Raw genomic sequence first — 18,686 nt, forward strand, 5'->3', positions numbered from 1 at the left:
ATGGCGGCACCAGAGCTACCACAAGAGTGCAAAGATGGCGGCCGCACAGTCTTATCAGGAGTACAAAGATGGCGGCACCAGACACACCACAAGAGTACAAAGATAGCGGCCGCACAGTATTATCAGGAGTACAAAGATGGCGGCACCAGAGCTACCACAAGAGTACAAAGATGGCGGCAGCAGAGCTACCACAAGAGTGCAAAGATGGCGGCACCAGAGCTACCACAAGAGTACAAAGATGGCGGCCGCACAGTATTATCAGGAGTACAAAGATGGCGGCACCAGAGCTACCACAAGAGTGCAAAGATGGCGGCCGCACAGTATTATCAGGAGTACAAAGATGGCGGCACCAGAGCTACCACAAGAGTGCAAAGATGGCGGCCGCACAGTATTATCAGGAGTACAAAGATGGCGGCACCAGAGCTACCACAAGAGTGCAAAGATGACGGCACCAGAGCTACCACAAGAGTACAAAGATGGCGGCCGCACAGTATTATCAGGAGTACAAAGATGGCGACCGCACAGTATTATCAGGAGTACAAAGATGGCAGCATCAGAGCCACCACAAGAGTACAAAGATGGCGGCCGCACAGTATTATCAGGAGTACAAAGATGGCGGCACCAGACACACCACAAGAGTACAAAGATAGCGGCCGCACAGTATTATCAGGAGTACAAAGATGGCAGCATCAGAGCCACCACAAGAGTACAAAGATGGCGGCACCAGAGCTACCACAAGAGTACAAAGATGGCGGCACCAGAGCTACCACAAGAGTGCAAAGATGGCGGCGCCAGAGCTACCACAAGAGTACAAAGATGACGGCCGCACAGTATTATCAGGAGTACAAAGATGGCAGCATCAGAGCCACCACAAGAGTACAAAGATGGCAGCCGCACAGTATTATCAGCAGTACAAAGATGGCGGCCGCACAGTATTATAAGGAGTACAAAGACGGCAGCATCAGAGCCACCACACGAGTACAAAGATGGCCACCACATTGCACAACTGAAAGCACTAACATGACAAACTCCAACCACAAAGCTCACAGATTGCTATTTGCACACCACCCATCCTTAGTCTGCTCTTTACCACCTATTCAGTCTCCTGGGAGACTGTCAAAAATTGCCATGCTGACTGTATTTCAAGTCATCATGGCGGAGTATTGGGAAAAGTTTTCAACTAGCAATAATCACGCCTCGGATAAACCTCATGGGCTATGATACTGCCACTGCGCAAAGCTGGAGGCCATCTGTGAGGAGCTGCGGCCTCCGGATCTGGGGCTCTGTCTACACTGAGGAGAGACAAAGCCATTAGGGGGCTGTGGGAGCAAAGGATTCTGGGAGTGGATATCCTAATAACACCCCTCTCCTAAGTCTGTAATGGCAGAAAGAAAAGCTCCCCAGGCTGGGGGAGGGGAGGGGGTTTATGCACTGATATAATACCGTTATTCCTATTTATGGAGGCGAATATTAAGCAATTGCAGGTTTAAGTCCCCTAAGGGGACTGATAAAAATAAGATCATGCCCATCTGTGCGTCCAGAATAGGATGTACAGAGGCTGCCTGTATAGAGGTGAGTATTAAGCAATCGCAGGTCCAAGTCCCCAAAGGGGACTGATAAAAATAAAATCACTCCCCTTTTACCAATATGTAAAAAAATTAGCACATTGGGTATTGCTGGGTTTCTAAATATCTGAACTAATAAAATATTTTTATCCCAAATGCTACAAGCCGAAACCGAAGAAAAAAAAATCTAAATGGCAGAATTGCAGGGGAGGTTGGGGGAGGAGTCATGTCACCTCCCAAAATAAAGTGGAATTAAAACAGATACGAAAGTCATATGGACCCCAAAATGGTACAATATAGACTACACCTCGCCCCCAAAAAAACAAGACCTCGCACAACTCTAACAACCCAAAAAATAAAAGTTATGGCTCTCAGAATATGATGGCTGAAACAAGATATTTTTATTTAAAGCAGTTTGATTTTTTTTTTTACAGTAAAACAACTATATAAAATGTGACATCACGATGATCGCACTGACAAGTAGAAGAAAGTTATCAGGTCATTTTTACAGCAATTTGAACGCCAAAAAATCAAAACTCAAATAACAATGGCGGAATCAAAACTTTTTCATTACTTGGAATTTTTCCCACTATTCAGTATATTTTATGGCAAAATGAATGCTATCATACAACACTAAATCTCGTCCCGCAAGAGATGAGCTCTCATACAGCAACGCGGATGGAGAAATAAAAATGTTGTGGCTTTTAGAAAACAGAGAGAAAAAAAAATAGATTGGCCACTTCTTTCATCGTCAGCCTGCAGACAAGTCAGATCTCCCACCTCCACAAAATAGGAAAGCACATCTATTATAACCACATGATTCAGTCTCGAAAATGCAACTACTAGTTTATAGCAATTTTTCGGAGTTACAAAAAACAGCGCCACCCCTGTGAACAGGTTGTTTGTGGTATTGCAGCTAGGCCCTATTCTCTTCAATAGAGCTGAGCAGTAATACCAGACTTAATCGGGTTTTTGTACCATCCAGAAATTTCTAGACAGTTCTTTATGGGTTTTCAATGTGTCCATAAACCATGTTCTCTGTTTGTGACTTTCGAAAACTTGTTCAGAAAAAAAATAAAAATCAGGCTGGCGGCTCCGGACACAACTCTGGACTAGTGTGGAACAGACATTTTTTTCTAATCCTTGACAAAAACTGACCAATGTGACTTCTGACTAATTAACGAATCAGCCTCGGATTATTTATACTTACCCGAAATCTGTATAAAGCCGGGTCTTCCCCAAGGTGATCCAAAAAGGGACGGTGTAATCTGTGGCCTATGGATGCCACAATATGGGAAACTGTGCAGGTGACCTTACATACATATCATGCAGTTGTTTGAAAAAAAATGTCATGAAATTTTATTAAATAACAATTCTGCCCAAACGGGGACTTGAACCCTGGACCCTCAGATTAAAAGTCTGATGCTCTACTGACTGAGCTATCCAGGCTCTGTAGAAAACATAGGAGTGGTAAGATTTCAGTGTGGAACTAACAACAACTAACACCTTGTATTATATAAATACATTATTTCTTGCACCTGGGAAGTATGAAGGGATCTATACTGATACCATATATTACATGCACACTCACTGAAGCCCATAGGATGAATGCCTCCTTGGACCTGCCAGGGTCAGTCACAGAGGTTATGTTCCCTCTGTAAGTGACCTAAGGCTGCACACCATAACTACTGATGTGCACAGCTCCCGCCTGCTTTGTGTGCCCCCTATGACTGATCCTGAGTAGCAGGAAACATCCGATGTTCAAGGGGTCACCTACGCAGTCACACAGTAATACCATTTGGAGCCACAAGGCCGAGCGCCATCTCTGCACAGTTCCCCATCACTTCCGCTCGGACCATACACATAACATGAGAGCAACAAGAGCCTGTACTATGTGCAAAAAGAGTCTGTACTATGTGCAACAAGAGCCTGTACTATGTGCAACAAGACCAACATAATGGAACGCCAACATGGCAGCAACATAAAGAAAATGAATAATATTTAGTCTGTCTCTTATAAGAAGGTGTGTAGACAGTTTTGTTTAACCATTTTACAATGTAACCGCTGCAGCCAATCACTAGCCATAGCAGTGACCAATGTGATCATAGACTGGCTGCAGTGATCCCACATCTGTACGGCCTAATAGGATGTTCAGTGACTGGCTGTTTATGAAGTATGGAGGCGAGTATTTTTTCAACTTTTTAAAGGGTTTTTCTATTATTAAGTTTTCTATCTCCGTAGGCTTGCCCAGTGAAAATAATAATAAACTGTGTTTTCCTCACTCCCCGATACTTCCGAGCTGCCTGTCTGTCATTGTTTCCCGTCCTGTCAAGAGGCTGCAGCAGTGATGCCACAACTTGTGACCACTACAGCCAATCACTGAGGTCGGCATCAGTCTGGTGATTGGCTGCAGTGGTCACGTTCTGTAGTTGTGATGTCTCGCCAGCAACTTGTCAACAAAGACCAGAGGAAGCGACAGGAAGGCAGCGCTGGATATTAGGAAGTCTGGTGACATAGAGACGTTTATCCTCGGAAACACTTTGAAGATTTCTGTCCTGGACAACCCCTTTAAGGTGATTAGACCGGATCATAGTCAGCTGAAAGGCTCCATGTACATCGAAAGAGACCACGCCTCTCTCCCTGTGGGGTCTGTCCTCTAACTTAGGTTGGGTCTGTGATTCCCCTTCCCCCATCACTTGCGGTTTTGTTTTTTTATCACACACTTTTAGTGTTTTTCTTAATTTATTTATTTTTTCTGTAGAAAAGTCTGTGTGACCCCAGAAAGAAACAGTTGCTATGAAAGTCTTTGGTGTCCATAGCAACCAATCACAGAGCAGCTTTCATTTTACCAGAGCTGTGTAAGAAATGAAATCCGGACCGTGATTGGTTGCTATGGGAAACAAAGACAACCACCGGTGCAAGCTCTGATCGCTGCTGTTCAACCCTCTGACAATGTCTGACAGCGGCATGTAAATGGTCGTGATTTGTCTGCACCCATCTCGACCCCCCAAATTCCCACCCACTCCTGCAATGTGATTGCATGGTGCCGATGGGTTACCATGACAGCCGGGGGTCTAGTGAAGGCCCCTGTCACCGCTATGTTTGTACATACAAGTACAGAAAACTTCACCTAATAAATACTATTCATTGTCCAAAAAAAAACAAAGTGCTTTACAAACATGTACTGTATTAGAAATCATGGCTGCTTTCTTCCAAAAACAGCGCCACTCCGGTTCACAGGTTGTGTGTGGTATTGCAACTGAGCTCCATTTACTAAAATAAAGCTGAGCAGTAATTCCAGACACGACCCGTCCATAACGGCAGAGCTCCGTCCAGAGGAAAGGTTTATCTAAGACCGGTTTCACAAATCTGCGGTCCACAGTCTGGGTGCGATCCATGATGTACGGAGCGGCTGCGGGTCTCTTATATCAGGCAATCGCAGGGTTAAACCCCGAAGGGACTGAAAAAAAATCAAAGACATTTAAAAAAAAAATTAAAATTATATACCGTATATTCCGGCGTATAAGACGACCCCCCCTACTTTCCTGTTAAAATAGAGTTTAGGATAGATTCACCGTATAGGACTACCCCTTTTCCAACGCATACCAAACACCGGTAAAAATTAAAAAAAAAACAGATTTGAATTTAACATGGTCCTTTTTTAATTTAAATTCTTATGACATGCAGGTATATAGCAGGAAAACTGTCACTCATAAACATAAGGCATACAACAACAACATTACTATCATCCATTTTCATCAGCGGCATACACCGGTACCCGACAATTTACAACAGAAAGAATAGAGCTTCACACATAGATTAGATAGATAGAAACATGTCAGTCACATATATATGAAGTACAGTGACAGTGTTGCTTACTGTACTTGTCATTTAGTGTAAAGGATTTATTTAAAAAAATAATAGTGTTTTCATGCACCGTCTCCTTAAAAAAGCCGGCCGGCAATTCAGCATCTGTACCCGACAATTTAGAATAGAAGGAATAGAGAATCATACATAGATTAGATAGATAGAAACATGTCAGTCACATATATATGAAGTACAGTGATAGTGTTGGTTACTGTACTTGTCATTTAGTGTTAAAATAAAGGATTTATTTAAAAAAAAATTGGCGTGGGGTTCCCCTTAATTTTAGTCTCTAGCGGAGGTTAAGCAGACAGCTGGGGCAGATGTTTGAAGCCTGGGAAGGGGGTAATACCCACGGAGCTTCCCAGGCTACTAATATCAGCCCCCAGCTGAATACCTAGCCTTTACTAGCTATTAAAATGGGGGACCCCCCCAAAAAAATGACGTGGGGTCCCCCCTATTTTAATAGCTAGCAAAGGCTAGGCAGACAGCTGGGGGCTGATATTAATAGCCCAGGAAGGGTGCCATGAATATTGGCCCCCTCCCAGGCTAGAAACACCAGCCGTCAGCCGCCCCAGAAATGGCGCATCCATAGGATGCGCCAATTCTGGCACTTAGCCTCGCTCTTCCCACTGCCCTGTAGCGGTGGCAGGGGGTAATAGGGCTGGGGTTCATGTCAGCGCCAGCTGCCATGAAGCCCAGGTTAGTAATGATGGGCGTCTATAAGACACCCCCATTGCTAACCTACAAAGTGTTAAAAAGAAAAAACACACACTACACCAAGAAAAAAATAATTTATTTGAAATAAACCACACCATTTTATTTAATTCTTAGTTTACTAAAAAAAAAATAGTTACCTGTCCACGTTCCTGCGCTGATCTCTCAAGCACAGCTGTCACATCTGGAGATGGTGACAGCTGTGCATGGATGCTGTAAGCTCACGCTGCCGGGAACACGTCCGCTCCCGGCAGCGGGAGCCACTGACTGAGGTCACCGGAGTGCATTCAGTCAGCGCAGCTCCGGAGACCTCCTTTACGGCACTGCTGTACCGTGGGAATTTCTCACGATACAGCAGGGCCGTAAAGAAGCTGACCGGAGCAGCACTGCCTGAACTCCAGTGAACCCGCTTATACAATGACGGGGCTGCTTTACGGCCCCGTCATTCTAGCGGCGGCAGCGGTTCAGAGCGGTCACATTCTATGTGGCTGCTCTGAACTGGAGATCTTCGTGGGACACTCGTGGACTACTACGGAGGGGTAAGGATAAGGTTGTGGTTTATTATTTTATATTTTATTACAGGAGATCGATGGCTTCGGGGAATTAGGTGTCTAGGTGAGTATAGGTGTAGTTTTTTATTTTTTACTTTATTTTAGGTGGCGATCGGCGGGGACAGGTAATGTATGAACTAATTTATTGTAGGTAACCACTGGCCACCAATGACATGTATTTAACATTTATTGGGGACACAGTAGGGCAATTTATATAGCAGGATCAGGCTGATGGGAACTACTGCTCCCATCGAGCTGATCCTGCTGGCAGGAATGGACGGGGGACAGACATAGGCCGATGGGAGTAGTAGTGTCACATCGGCCTATGTCTGCCTGCACGCACACACCCGCACACATCGCACAGACACCGCGCACACCCGCAGACATCGCACAGACACCGCACACACCCCCAGACATCGCACAGACACCGCGCACACCCGCACACACTCGCAGACATCGCACAGACACCGCGCACACCCGCACACACTCGCAGACATCTCACAGACACCGCACACACCCGCAGACATCGCACAGACACCCCACACACACTCGCAGACACACGCACAGACACCCCACACACACTCGCAGACACCCGCACAGACACCCGCACACACCAATCATGACGGGTCTGGGAGGTGAGGCTGACCTGTGAGACCGTGGGAAAGTTCATGTGAGTTCATGCAATGCAGTGAAGCATGAACTCACATGAACCCTCTGAGGGCACCGCGGCGACTTCAAATGAACAGCTGATCGGCATCACCTGATACCTCAGCTGTTCATTTGAAATAACCGGCGGGAAAGCGCAGCACAGAACGGGAAAGCCGGCGGTGAAGTCTTTTCACTGCCGGCTTCCCCGCCCGGGTCCTTCGCTCCCCGCTCCTTGGTGCTGCGCTCCCCGCCCGGTCCTAACTTACGATCGGGATGGGAGGTGGCGAGGGGAGCGGAGGATCGGGGTGGGAGGCTGCGGGGAAGCAGTATGGGGCTGTGTGATTGTTTAAAACTTCCCAGCTCCGGACACAGCGCAGCGCTTCTGTGACAAGTGAAAGCTGTCGGCACAGAAGCCCTGCGCTGTGTCCGGAGCTGGGAAGACACTGCGATGTGTCAGAAAAGTTTGCTAGGTTCTGTCTGTCTCCGCTGCTGGGAATACGCTGCGCTGTGTCAGTTTCAGCACAGAAGCGCTGACTGTCTGGACCTACCGCCGCCGTATTTTAACTCCCTCCACCTTATATTAACTCCCACATGGCAGAGATACGGCCACGGCAGCTTATTAACACCCCCAGAGTATCCCCGCATGTCAATTTCTGAAAGTTCAAAAACATTACCGGCGTATAAGACGACCCCAGACTAGACAGAAGATTTTTCAGTCTTCAAAAGTCGTCTTATACGCCGGAATATACGGTATATATTGAATAAATATATTTAAATAAATCGTATTTTCTCAGTTTAAGAAGAAAAAAATAGATATACATATCATATCTATATTTAAATACATATTATATATATATATCATTTTATATACATATATTTAAATATATATTATAATATTTAAAGAAAAAATAAAAATTATGTGCATATATATATATAATCTTTAAAATTTTTTAGATTTTTCAAAAAATGTTCATATCTAATATTTATAATATTTAAAGAAGAAATAAAAATATATTTATATATACATATATATCCAAAAAAGACAAAGGCAGCAGCACTCCATTGTTCAATATAGGGTGAACTTTTTCAAGCTGGAAAAAGTTTCACATTTTGAACGAAACGTTGCCCTGACGTGATGGGTCAATAAATCCCCCTATATTGGACTATGGAGCGCTGCCTTTGTCTTTGCTGGACGTCTTGAGGTTTGGTTTTGCCTGTAAGGCGTATTTAGCACCCAACTGTTTTTGTAATAACTTTGCTAGTGCTGCACCTGTATTTTTCTAATTATATATTCATATAAATAAATATAAATATATATATATATATATATATATATAAACACATATGTACAGTATATATAGAATTTTTTCATGTATTGTTTTACATTTTCTGATATGTATATATATACACATATACTATCAGTACTATTTTGGGGTCTATATGACTTTTTTATCTCTTATTATTCCATCATATTTTGGGAGGTGACCAAAAAAATCCCAGAGAATTTGCCATTTACACTTTCTTCTGTTTTGGTGCACGCCGTATATAATAAATAGTATTTTATATATGTACCCAGCGATAACAAATGTGTTAATTTTTTATTTATTTTTGGAAAAGTGGGTGTTTGATCTTTATACACACAGATAAATATATATATATATAATTCTTCCTGCATGGAACAAGTTCTCATTGGCATAGAAATATACCTGAAATGTTATAATTTCTAGAATATTGATCCTACAGCACATGGCCGATTCAGATCTATCTCAACCACCTATTCAGTCTCCTGGGAGACAGTCAAAAATTGCCATGCTGACTGTATTACGAGCCCTCATGGCGGGGTATTGGGAAAAGTTTTCAACTAGCAATAATCACGCCTCGGATAAACCTCATGGGCTATGATACTGCCACTGCGCAAAGCTGGAGGCCATCTGTGAGGAGCTGCGGCCTCCGGATCTGGGGCTCTGTCTACACTGAGGAGAGACAAAGTCATTAGGGGGCTGTGGGAGCAAAGGATTCTGGGAGTGGATATGCTAATAACACCCCTCCCCTAAGACTGTAATGGAAGAAAGAAAAGCCTCCCAGGCTGGGGGAGGGGAGAGGGTTTATCCTCCATCTGACCATAGTGTCACCACCTCCTGCTATACAGACTGTCTGCTCCTGTGTCCTGGGGGAACCTTCACTTATGTATTACAGGATTGCATTACCAGGAACTTCCTGATGATGGCGCAAGAAGAGAAGCAATACTGTCATGCTGTGACCATATAATAACAAATAGTGACTTATAACCGCCAAACCATCAGCACATAATAACAGAAAATAGTGATTAAATACCGCCATACCATCACCACATTATAATACTAAATAGTGACTGAATACCGCCATATAGTGCCCTCTATACAGACTGTGCACAAGTTCCTATATTACATTACCAGTGATCGCCTGTTGTTGGCGCCAAAAGTGCAGCTAAGGAGAACAAAACTAACTAGAATCAAAGATATTACAGTAACCATGATATTTTCTTGAACAGTCGCCATCATTTGTCCTTCCCTAGGTCTCTTATATCCTTTAGAAATAGCGTTTATTGGTTTCATCTTTATTAAAAGCTTCCCCCCGAACAGGGACTTGAATCCTGGACCCTCAGATTAAAAGTCTGATGCTCTACCGACTGAGCTATCCGGGCTTCTGTACATGATCACTTACACAATGACTTTCTCCTGTATTATCGTCCGTCTGCTCCTCCTTTCTGGTTACAGACTATCACCACTCACCACTATACGTTCTGTCCATTGGTTTCTACGTCCTGGAAGGGAACCGTCTCTTCTGTATTCCAGACCTGTCCAGCAATGCAGAGATGATCCCATAAGACTTAACGATTGAATTGGAGGGAGGACGCCATCAGGGACTTGTAATGACTTGTGGATGGGACAGGATGATATCAGGGACTTATAATAAACTGGAGAGTGAGGTCGGACGCTATCAGGGACTTGTAATGACTTGGGGGTAGGGGAGGATGATATTAGAGACTTATAATAAACTGGAGAGTGAGGACGGACGCTAGTGTAGCACCCAGAGGGTTCGGTCGCTACAGAGGTATTGCATCTCACCCAGATGTGCGATATCTCACTCTCAGGTAAGGATGGAGTATGGCTCAGGACCCTGACACCTGCATGCATTACACCACATTTCCGGGGGACAGGGCGACAATGCTCCCACGGGAGAGCACAATTGTCCCTGATCCCTGGCAGGAGTGGGAAGGGGTCACCTAGGAAAGGGGGAACCCTGTGGTGTGTGGGTGGAGAGTGCAGATCCTGGGTGCACTGAGTAGGAGTATAAAGAGGGGAGCCATCTTAGGAAGTGTGTTCAGTCAGAGGGGAGCACTGACAGAGAAGGGCTCTGTGGAGCTCTGCTCCAGGAGGCGAGCCTAGCCTGAGAGGCCCAAGACTGAGAAGAGAAAGAGCAGAGATGAGAGGGAGCAGGAAAGGCTCCAGGAGAAGAAGGGACCCCAGGGGTACGGGCCATGCAGCAAGCCGGCCGTACGCCCGCCGCTACCTGGAGGTAGGGGGGTCAGGCCAAGACAGGGAACCGGTTCCCTTAACTAGTGGAGGCAGAAACCACGCTCAGCTAGTCACCGGAGGCTGTGGCATTGCATGTGTCACAGCCCCTCACAGTCCACGCTAGGAAGGGACCACATAGGGTCCAGGGAACGGAACACACGTCGCCCGCCAAGACCCGAGGCAGCTGGACAGAAGCGGTGTAAGGTGTGAAGCACGAAGAGCCAGAGAAAGGACACATGAAGGGGGTCCTGATAAGTACTCCAAAGATATCTGGGAGTCGGCCGAGCCCCTCACTTGGCGAACACAGTACGACGCGGGAGATTATGACCGGCCGTAATAATCTGGATTAACAACTATGAGTAAAAACCCTGGACTGCACTGCAAAGACTCTGAGTAGTTTCTGCTGCGCCCTTGCACCACAACTCTCATCATCCACTCACGCTGCCCTGAGGCAATACTCTTCCTGTGGGGAGTCACACCATCTAGCTGCACACCTCATCAGCCTCAGCAGCCTGCCCAGCAGCGGCGGTTCCTCCTAACCGCAATCCACAGGTGGCGTAGTCGGACATTTAATAATCATAAAAACACATAAATAGACTGCCACTGGTTTGACCACTCTGATCCACGGGACTGGGTCACCGCCACGGTGACTACAACCCCCAGCATCCACTAAAAGGCCCAGTTCTGGGTTCCCCACACGGCCCAGGGGGCGCGTCACTATCAGGGACTTATATTGAATTGGGAGAAAAAGGAGGAGGACGTCATCATGGACTTTTAATGAATTAGTTGGTTAGAGAAGATGCTATACAGGGACTTATAATGAATTGACGTTGGGGAGGATACCCAAACGGACTCATAACGGATTGGGGTCTGGGAGTGGACACTATCAGGGATATATTATGAACTAGGGGTGGAAGAGGACACTATACAGGGAGCTGTAATCAATTGTGGGTGGGAGAGGCTGCTATCAGAGGCTTATAATGATTTCAGGGATAGGCAGGGACTTATAGTAATAAGAACTAAAAATAGTGACTGAAAACCACCATACTATAAACACATAATTGTAAATTTCCCCCAAAATGAATTGATTCTAATTCCTCTTACTGTGGTTTTGCTTTTAATTTTGATTACGGTTATACCAGGAACACATGATTAAACCAATACTCACCTAAAACTGCCATCCGGTGACCACGTTATATTGTCAAATAGTGACTGATTACTTCCATACCAAGACCATATAATAACACCAAATAGGGTCTGAATACCTTCATATAGTCCCTCTATACTGACTGTCTACAAGTTCCTACTACGTGGAATATGTATCGAGCCCTCACTTATGTTCTAGTACATTACATTATCAGTGATCGCCTGTTGTTGGCGACAAGAGAACAGCTAAGGAGAACATGGTCACCACCCAAGACTGTCCAAAATCAAAAGAATTATGGTAACCATGATTTTTTCCTGAATAGTCTCCATCATTTGTCCTTCTCTAGGTCTCATTTATATCCTCATGAAATAACATTTATTGTTTTCCTCTTTGTTTAAAGCTTCCGCCCGAACAGGGACTCAAACCCTGGACCCTCAGATTAAAAGTCTGATGCTCTACCGACTGAGCTATCCGGGCTTCTGTACATAATCACTGACACAATGACTTTCTCCTGTATTATCGGCCGTCTGCTCCTCCTTTCTGGTTACAGACTATCACCACTCACCACTATACGTTCTGTCCATTGGTTTCTACGTCCTGGAAGGGAACCGTCTCTTCAGTATTCAGACCTGTCCAGCAATGCAGAGATGATCCCATAAGACTTAACGATTGAATTGGAGGGAGGACGCCATCAGGGACTTATAATGACTTGGGGGTAGGGGAGGATGATATCAGGGACTTGTAATAAACTGGAGAGTGAGGACGGACGCTATCAGGGACTTATATTGAATTGGGAGAAAAAGGAGGAGGACGTCATCATGGACTTTTAATGAATTAGTTGGTTAGAGAAGATGCTATACAGGGACTTATAATGAATTGACGTTGGGGAGGATACCCAAACGGACTCATAACGGATTGGGGTCTGGGAGTGGACACTATCAGGGATATATTATGAAATAGGGGTGGAAGAGGACACTATACAGGGAGCTGTAATGAATTGTGGGTGGGAGAGGCTGCTATCAGAGGCTTATAATGATTTCAGGGATAGGCAGGGACTTATAGTGATAAGAACTAAAAATAGTGACTGAAAACCACCATACTATAAACACATAATTGTAAATTTCCCCCAAAATGAATTGATTCTAATTCCTCTTACTGTGGTTTTGCTTTTAATTTTGATTACGGTTATACCAGGAACACATGATTAAACCAATACTCACCTAAAACTGCCATCCGGTGACCACGTTATATTGTCAAATAGTGACTGATTACTTCCATACCAAGACCATATAATAACACCAAATAGGGTCTGAATACCTTCATATAGTCCCTCTATACTGACTGTCTACAAGTTCCTACTACGTGGAATATGTAACGAGCCCTCACTTATGTTCTAGTACATTACATTATCAGTGATCGCCTGTTGTTGGCGACAAGAGAGCAGCTAAGGAGAACATGGTCACCACCCAAGACTGTCCAAAATCAAAAGAATTATGGTAACCATGATTTTTTCCTGAATAGTCTCCATCATTTGTCCTTCTCTAGGTCTCATTTATATCCTCATGAAATAACATTTATTGTTTTCCTCTTTGTTAAAAGCTTCCGCCCAAACAGGGACTTGAACCCTGGACCCTCAGATTAAAAGTCTGATGCTCTACCGACTGAGCTATCCAGGCTTCTGTACATGTTCACTGACACAATGATTTTCTGCTGCAGCTGTCGGCCGTCTGCTCCTCCTTTCTGGTTACATAGTATCACACACACACTTTCTCCTACAACTATCTGCTTTCTGCTTTTCTTTCCAGTTACACAGTATCACCACCTGTGCACACATTCTGACACAAGGACTTTCTCCTGAATTATCGGCCATCTGCTCCTCTTTTCGGGTTACACACTATCACTACTTCCAACTATTCATACTGTCCATTGGTTTCCACGTTCTGGAAAAAAAAAATCACTTCTGTATTCCAGACTTGTCCAGCAATGCAGAGATAATCCCATAAGACATAACGTTTGAATTGGGGAGAGGACATCATCAGGGACTTATAATGACTTGGGCGGTGGGAGAGGATGATATCAGGGACTGGACAAAGTCACCTGTGGCAAGTTAAAGGCGTGGGCAATATGAAAATCACAGCTGAAACCAGATGAAAAAAAAAAAGAGATGACGTTGACTCAATCTTTACATTGTATATCTGTGTGTGCCATACTAACCATGGAGAACAGAAAGAGGAGACGAGAACTGTCTGAGGACTTGAGGATCAAAATTGTTGAAAAATATCAACAATTTCAAGGTTACAAGTCCATCTTCAGAGATCTTGATGTTCCTTTGTCCACGGTGCACAACATAATCAAGAAGTTTACAACCTATAGCACTGTAGCTAATCTCCCTGGACGTGTACGGCAGAGAAAAATTGTTGAAAGGTTGCAACGCAGGATAGTCTGAGGAAAAGTAGCCCCAAATTCAAGCTGTCCTGCAACCTGAGGGTGCATCAGTGTCAGCACGAACTATCCACCGACATTTGAATGAAATGAAACGCTATGGTGGGAGATCCAGGAGGACCCCCCCTGCTGACACAAAGACATAAAAAAGCTAGACCGAAGTTTGTCAAATTGTAAGTGAGTAAGCCAAAATCCTTCTGGGAAAGGGTTTTATGGACAGATGACAACAGGATAGAGTTTTTTGGTAAAGCACATCATTCTACTGTTTACCGAAAACAGAATGAGACCTACAAAGAAAACAACACAGCACCTAGAGTCAAATATGGTGGAGGTTCAAAGATGTTTTGGGGCTGTTTTGCTGCCTCTGGAACTGAGTGATTTACTGTGTGCAAGGTATTATGGAATCTGAGGATTACCAAAGGATTTTGGGCCACAATGTATTGCCCAGTGTCAGAAAGCTGGGATTGCATTTTAGGTCATAGGTCTTGCAGCAAGACAATGACCCCAAATATACTTCAAGAAGCACCAAGAAATGGATGGAAACAAATTGCTGGAGAGTTCTGAAGTGGCAGCAATGAGTCCGGATCTAAAACCCGTTGATCACCTGTGGAGAGATCTTAAAATTACTGTTTGGAGAAGGCACCCTTCACATATGAGAGACCTGGTGCAGATTGTAAGAAGAGTCCAAGATTCCTGCTGAGAGGTGTAAGAAGCTGATGGTTATAGGAAGCGACTGATTGCAGATATTTATTCCACATTCCAAATATTAAGTTGAAGGCGCCAACAATTTTGTCTGGCCCATTATTGGGGTTTTGTGTAAACTTATGTCCAATTTGCCTTTTTTTTCCTCTGTTTTTATATTTTGTTCCAACACTCACAAACGTGTACAAAATACGGGGAATTGTAATAATGCTCTGGTAGAAATACTTCATTTTCTGGAACAATTTCAATGGTGCCGACACCCTAGCCATACCATGACTACATGATAACACAAAAAATACACTGCTCAAAAAAATAAAGGGAACACTTAAACAACAGAATATAACTCCAAGTAAGTCAAACTTCTGTGAAATCAAACTGTCCACTTAGGAAGCAACACTGATTGACAATCAATGTCACATGCTGTTGTGCAAATGGAATAGACAATAGATGGAAATTATTGCAATTATCAAGACCCCCTCAATAAAGGAGTGGTTCTGCAGGTGGGGACCACAGACCACATCTCAGCAACAATGCTTTCTGGCTGATGTTTTGGTAACTTTTGAATGTTGGTTGTGCTTTCACACTCGTGGTGGCATGAGACGGACTCTACAACCCACAGAAGTTGCTCAGGTAGTGCAGCTCATCCAGGATGGCACATCAATGCGAGCTGTGGCAAGAAGGTTTGCTTTGTCTGTCAGCGTAGTGTCCAGCTGCTGGAGGCGCTACAGGAGACAGGCCAGTACACCAGGAGACGTGGAGGGGGCCGTAGGAGGGCAACAACCCAGCAGCAGGACCGCTACCTCTGCCTTTGTTCAAGGAGGAACAGGAGGAGCACTGCCAGAGCCCTGCAAAATGACCTCCATCAGGCCCCAAATGTGCATGTGTCTGCACAAACGGTTAGAAACCGACTCAGTGAGGGTGATATGAGGGCCCGACGTACACAGATGAGGGTTGTCTTCACAGCCCAACAATGCAGGATGCTTGACATTTGCCACAGAACACCGGGATTGGTAAAGTCACCACTGGTGCCCTGTGCTCTTCACAGATGAAAGCAGGTTCACACTGAGCACATGTGACAGACGTGACAGAGTCTGGAGATGCCGTGGAGAGCGATCTGCTGCCTGCAACATCCTTCAGCATGACCGGTTTGGCAGTGGGTCAGTAATGGTGCGGGGTGGCATTTCTTTGGAGGGCCGCACAGCCCTCCATGTGCTCGCCAGAGGTAGCCTGACTGCCATTAGGTACCGAGATGAGATCCTCAGACCCCTTGTGAGACCATATGCTGATGCGGTTGGCCCTGGGTTCCCCCTAATGCAGGACAATGCCAGACCTCATGTGGCTGGAGTGTGTCAGCAGTTCCAGCAAGATGAAGGCATTGAAGCTATGGACTGGCCCGCCCATTCCCCAGACCTGAATCCGATTGAGCACATCTGGGACATCATGTCTCGCTCCATCCACCAACGTCACATTGCACCACAGACTGTCCAGGAGTTGGCGGATGCTTTAGTCCAGGTCTGGGAGGAGATCCCACAGGAGACCATCCACAACCTCATCCTCATCAGAAGCATGCCCAGGCGTTGTAGGGAGGTCATACAGGCACGTGGAGGCCACACACAATACTGAGCCTCATCAGGAGCATGCCCAGGCGTTGTAGGGAGGTCATACAGGCACGTGGAGGCCACACAATACTCAGCCTCATCAGGAGCATGTCCAGGCATTGTAGGGAGGTCATACAGGCACGTGGAGGCCACACACAATACTCCGCCTCATCAGGAGCATGTCCAGGCATTGTAGGGAGGTCATACAGGCACGTGGAGGCCACACACAATACTCCGCCTCATCAGGAGCATGCCCAGGCATTGTAGGGAGGTCATACAGGCACGTGGAGGCCACACACAATACTCAGCCTCATCAGGAGCATGTCCAGGCGTTGTAGGGAGGTCACACAGGTACGTGGAGGCCACACACAATACTCAGCCTCATCAGGAGCATGCCCAGGCATTGTAGAGAGGTCATACAGGCACGTGGAGGCCACACACAATACTCAGCCTCATCAGGAGCATGCCCAGGCGTTGTAGGGAGGTCATACAGGCACGTGGAGGCCACACACAATACTCAGCCTCATCAGGAGCATGCCCAGGCGTTGTAGGGAGGTCATACAGGCACGTGGAGGCCACACACAATACTCAGCCTCATGAGGAGCATGCCCAGGCATTGTAGGGAGGTCATACAGGCACGTGGAGGCCACACACAATACTCAGCCTCATCAGGAGCATGCCCAGGCGTTGTAGGGAGGTCATACAGGCACGTGGAGGCCACACACAATACTCAGCCTCATCAGGAGCATGCCCAGGCGTTGTAGGGAGGTCATACAGGCACGTGGAGGCCACACACAATACTCCGCCTCATCAGGAGCATGCCCAGGCGTTGTAGGGAGGTCATACAGGCACGTGGAGGCCACACAATACTGAGCCTCATCAGGAGCATGCCCAGGCGTTGTAGGGAGGTCATACAGGCACGTGGAGGCCACACACACAATACTGAGCCTCAGTTTGACTTGTTTTAAGGACATTACATCACAGTTGGATCAGCCTGTAGTGTGTTTTTCCACTTTAATTTTGGGGGTGACTCCAAATCCAGGCCTCCATTGGTTAATACATTTGATTTCCATTGATGATTTTTGTGTGATTTTGTTGTCAGCACATTCAACTTTCTACAGAACAAAGTATTCAATGAGAATATTTCATTCATTCAGATCTAGGATGTGTTATCTGAGTGTTCCCTTAATTTTTTGGAGCAGTGTATATAACATGACTCCATATGGAGAAATCTCCGGGGAAGCAGCTGACTAGATAGTAATCCTGTAATTGATCCCGCACGTTTCTTTGCTGATTCTCTTGTCCTCAGGGAAGTGAAATGTTACTTATAATTCTCAGCCCGACACATGTAACATACGGCTCCAATACAACTGTATACACGCAATGATCTCCCATTAGCACTTCTTCTAATACTAACACCATTATTCAGTCTCCTGGGAGACTGTCAAAAATTGCCATGCTGACTGTATTACGAGCCCTCATGGCGGGGTATTGGGAAAAGTTTTCAACTAGTAATAATCACGCCTCGGATAAACCTCATGGGCTATGATACTGCCACTGCGCAAAGCTGGAGGCCATCTGTGAGGAGCTGCGGCCTCCGGATCTGGGGCTCTGTCTACACTGAGGAGAGACAAAGTCATTAGGGGGCTGTGGGAGCAAAGGATTCTGGGAGTGGATATGCTAATAAACCCCTCCCCTAAGTCTGTAATGGAAGAAAGAAAAGCCCCCCAGGCTGGGGGAGGGGAGGGGGTTCATCCTCTACCTGACTGCTCTTCAGTAACTGAATACCGCCATATCATCACCACATAATAACACCAGATAGTGACTGAATATCGCCATATCATCACCACATAATAACACCAGATAGTGACTGAATATCGCCATACCACCACCAC

The 18,686-nt window shown here is 45.5% G+C and overlaps 7 non-coding genes across 7 annotated transcripts; all 7 read right to left on the bottom strand.

The window, feature by feature from the left end:
• Positions 1-1,101: 1,101 nt before the first annotated feature.
• On the bottom strand, positions 1,102-1,241 carry LOC141168311 (U4 spliceosomal RNA). Its single transcript, XR_012252052.1, has one exon. It is a non-coding gene; the product is annotated as a U4 spliceosomal RNA (small nuclear RNA).
• Positions 1,242-2,941: 1,700 nt separating this feature from the next.
• On the bottom strand, positions 2,942-3,014 carry TRNAK-UUU (transfer RNA lysine (anticodon UUU)). The gene has a single exon. It is a non-coding gene; the product is annotated as a tRNA-Lys (tRNA).
• A 6,113-nt stretch (positions 3,015-9,127) lies between these two features.
• LOC141168090 (U4 spliceosomal RNA) lies at positions 9,128-9,267 on the bottom strand. Its single transcript, XR_012251841.1, has one exon. It is a non-coding gene; the product is annotated as a U4 spliceosomal RNA (small nuclear RNA).
• A 688-nt stretch (positions 9,268-9,955) lies between these two features.
• On the bottom strand, positions 9,956-10,028 carry TRNAK-UUU (transfer RNA lysine (anticodon UUU)). Its single transcript has one exon. It is a non-coding gene; the product is annotated as a tRNA-Lys (tRNA).
• Positions 10,029-12,453: 2,425 nt separating this feature from the next.
• On the bottom strand, positions 12,454-12,526 carry TRNAK-UUU (transfer RNA lysine (anticodon UUU)). Its single transcript has one exon. It is a non-coding gene; the product is annotated as a tRNA-Lys (tRNA).
• A 1,126-nt stretch (positions 12,527-13,652) lies between these two features.
• Positions 13,653-13,725, bottom strand: TRNAK-UUU (transfer RNA lysine (anticodon UUU)). The gene has a single exon. It is a non-coding gene; the product is annotated as a tRNA-Lys (tRNA).
• Positions 13,726-18,220: 4,495 nt separating this feature from the next.
• LOC141168239 (U4 spliceosomal RNA) lies at positions 18,221-18,360 on the bottom strand. Its single transcript, XR_012251983.1, has one exon. It is a non-coding gene; the product is annotated as a U4 spliceosomal RNA (small nuclear RNA).
• Positions 18,361-18,686: the final 326 nt, after the last annotated feature.

The sequence above is a fragment of the Phyllobates terribilis genome, unplaced genomic scaffold, assembly GCF_046119375.1.
Source record: "Phyllobates terribilis strain yellow unplaced genomic scaffold, ASM4611937v1 Scaffold_11__3_contigs__length_659146591, whole genome shotgun sequence".
NCBI lineage: Eukaryota > Metazoa > Chordata > Amphibia > Anura > Dendrobatidae > Phyllobates > Phyllobates terribilis.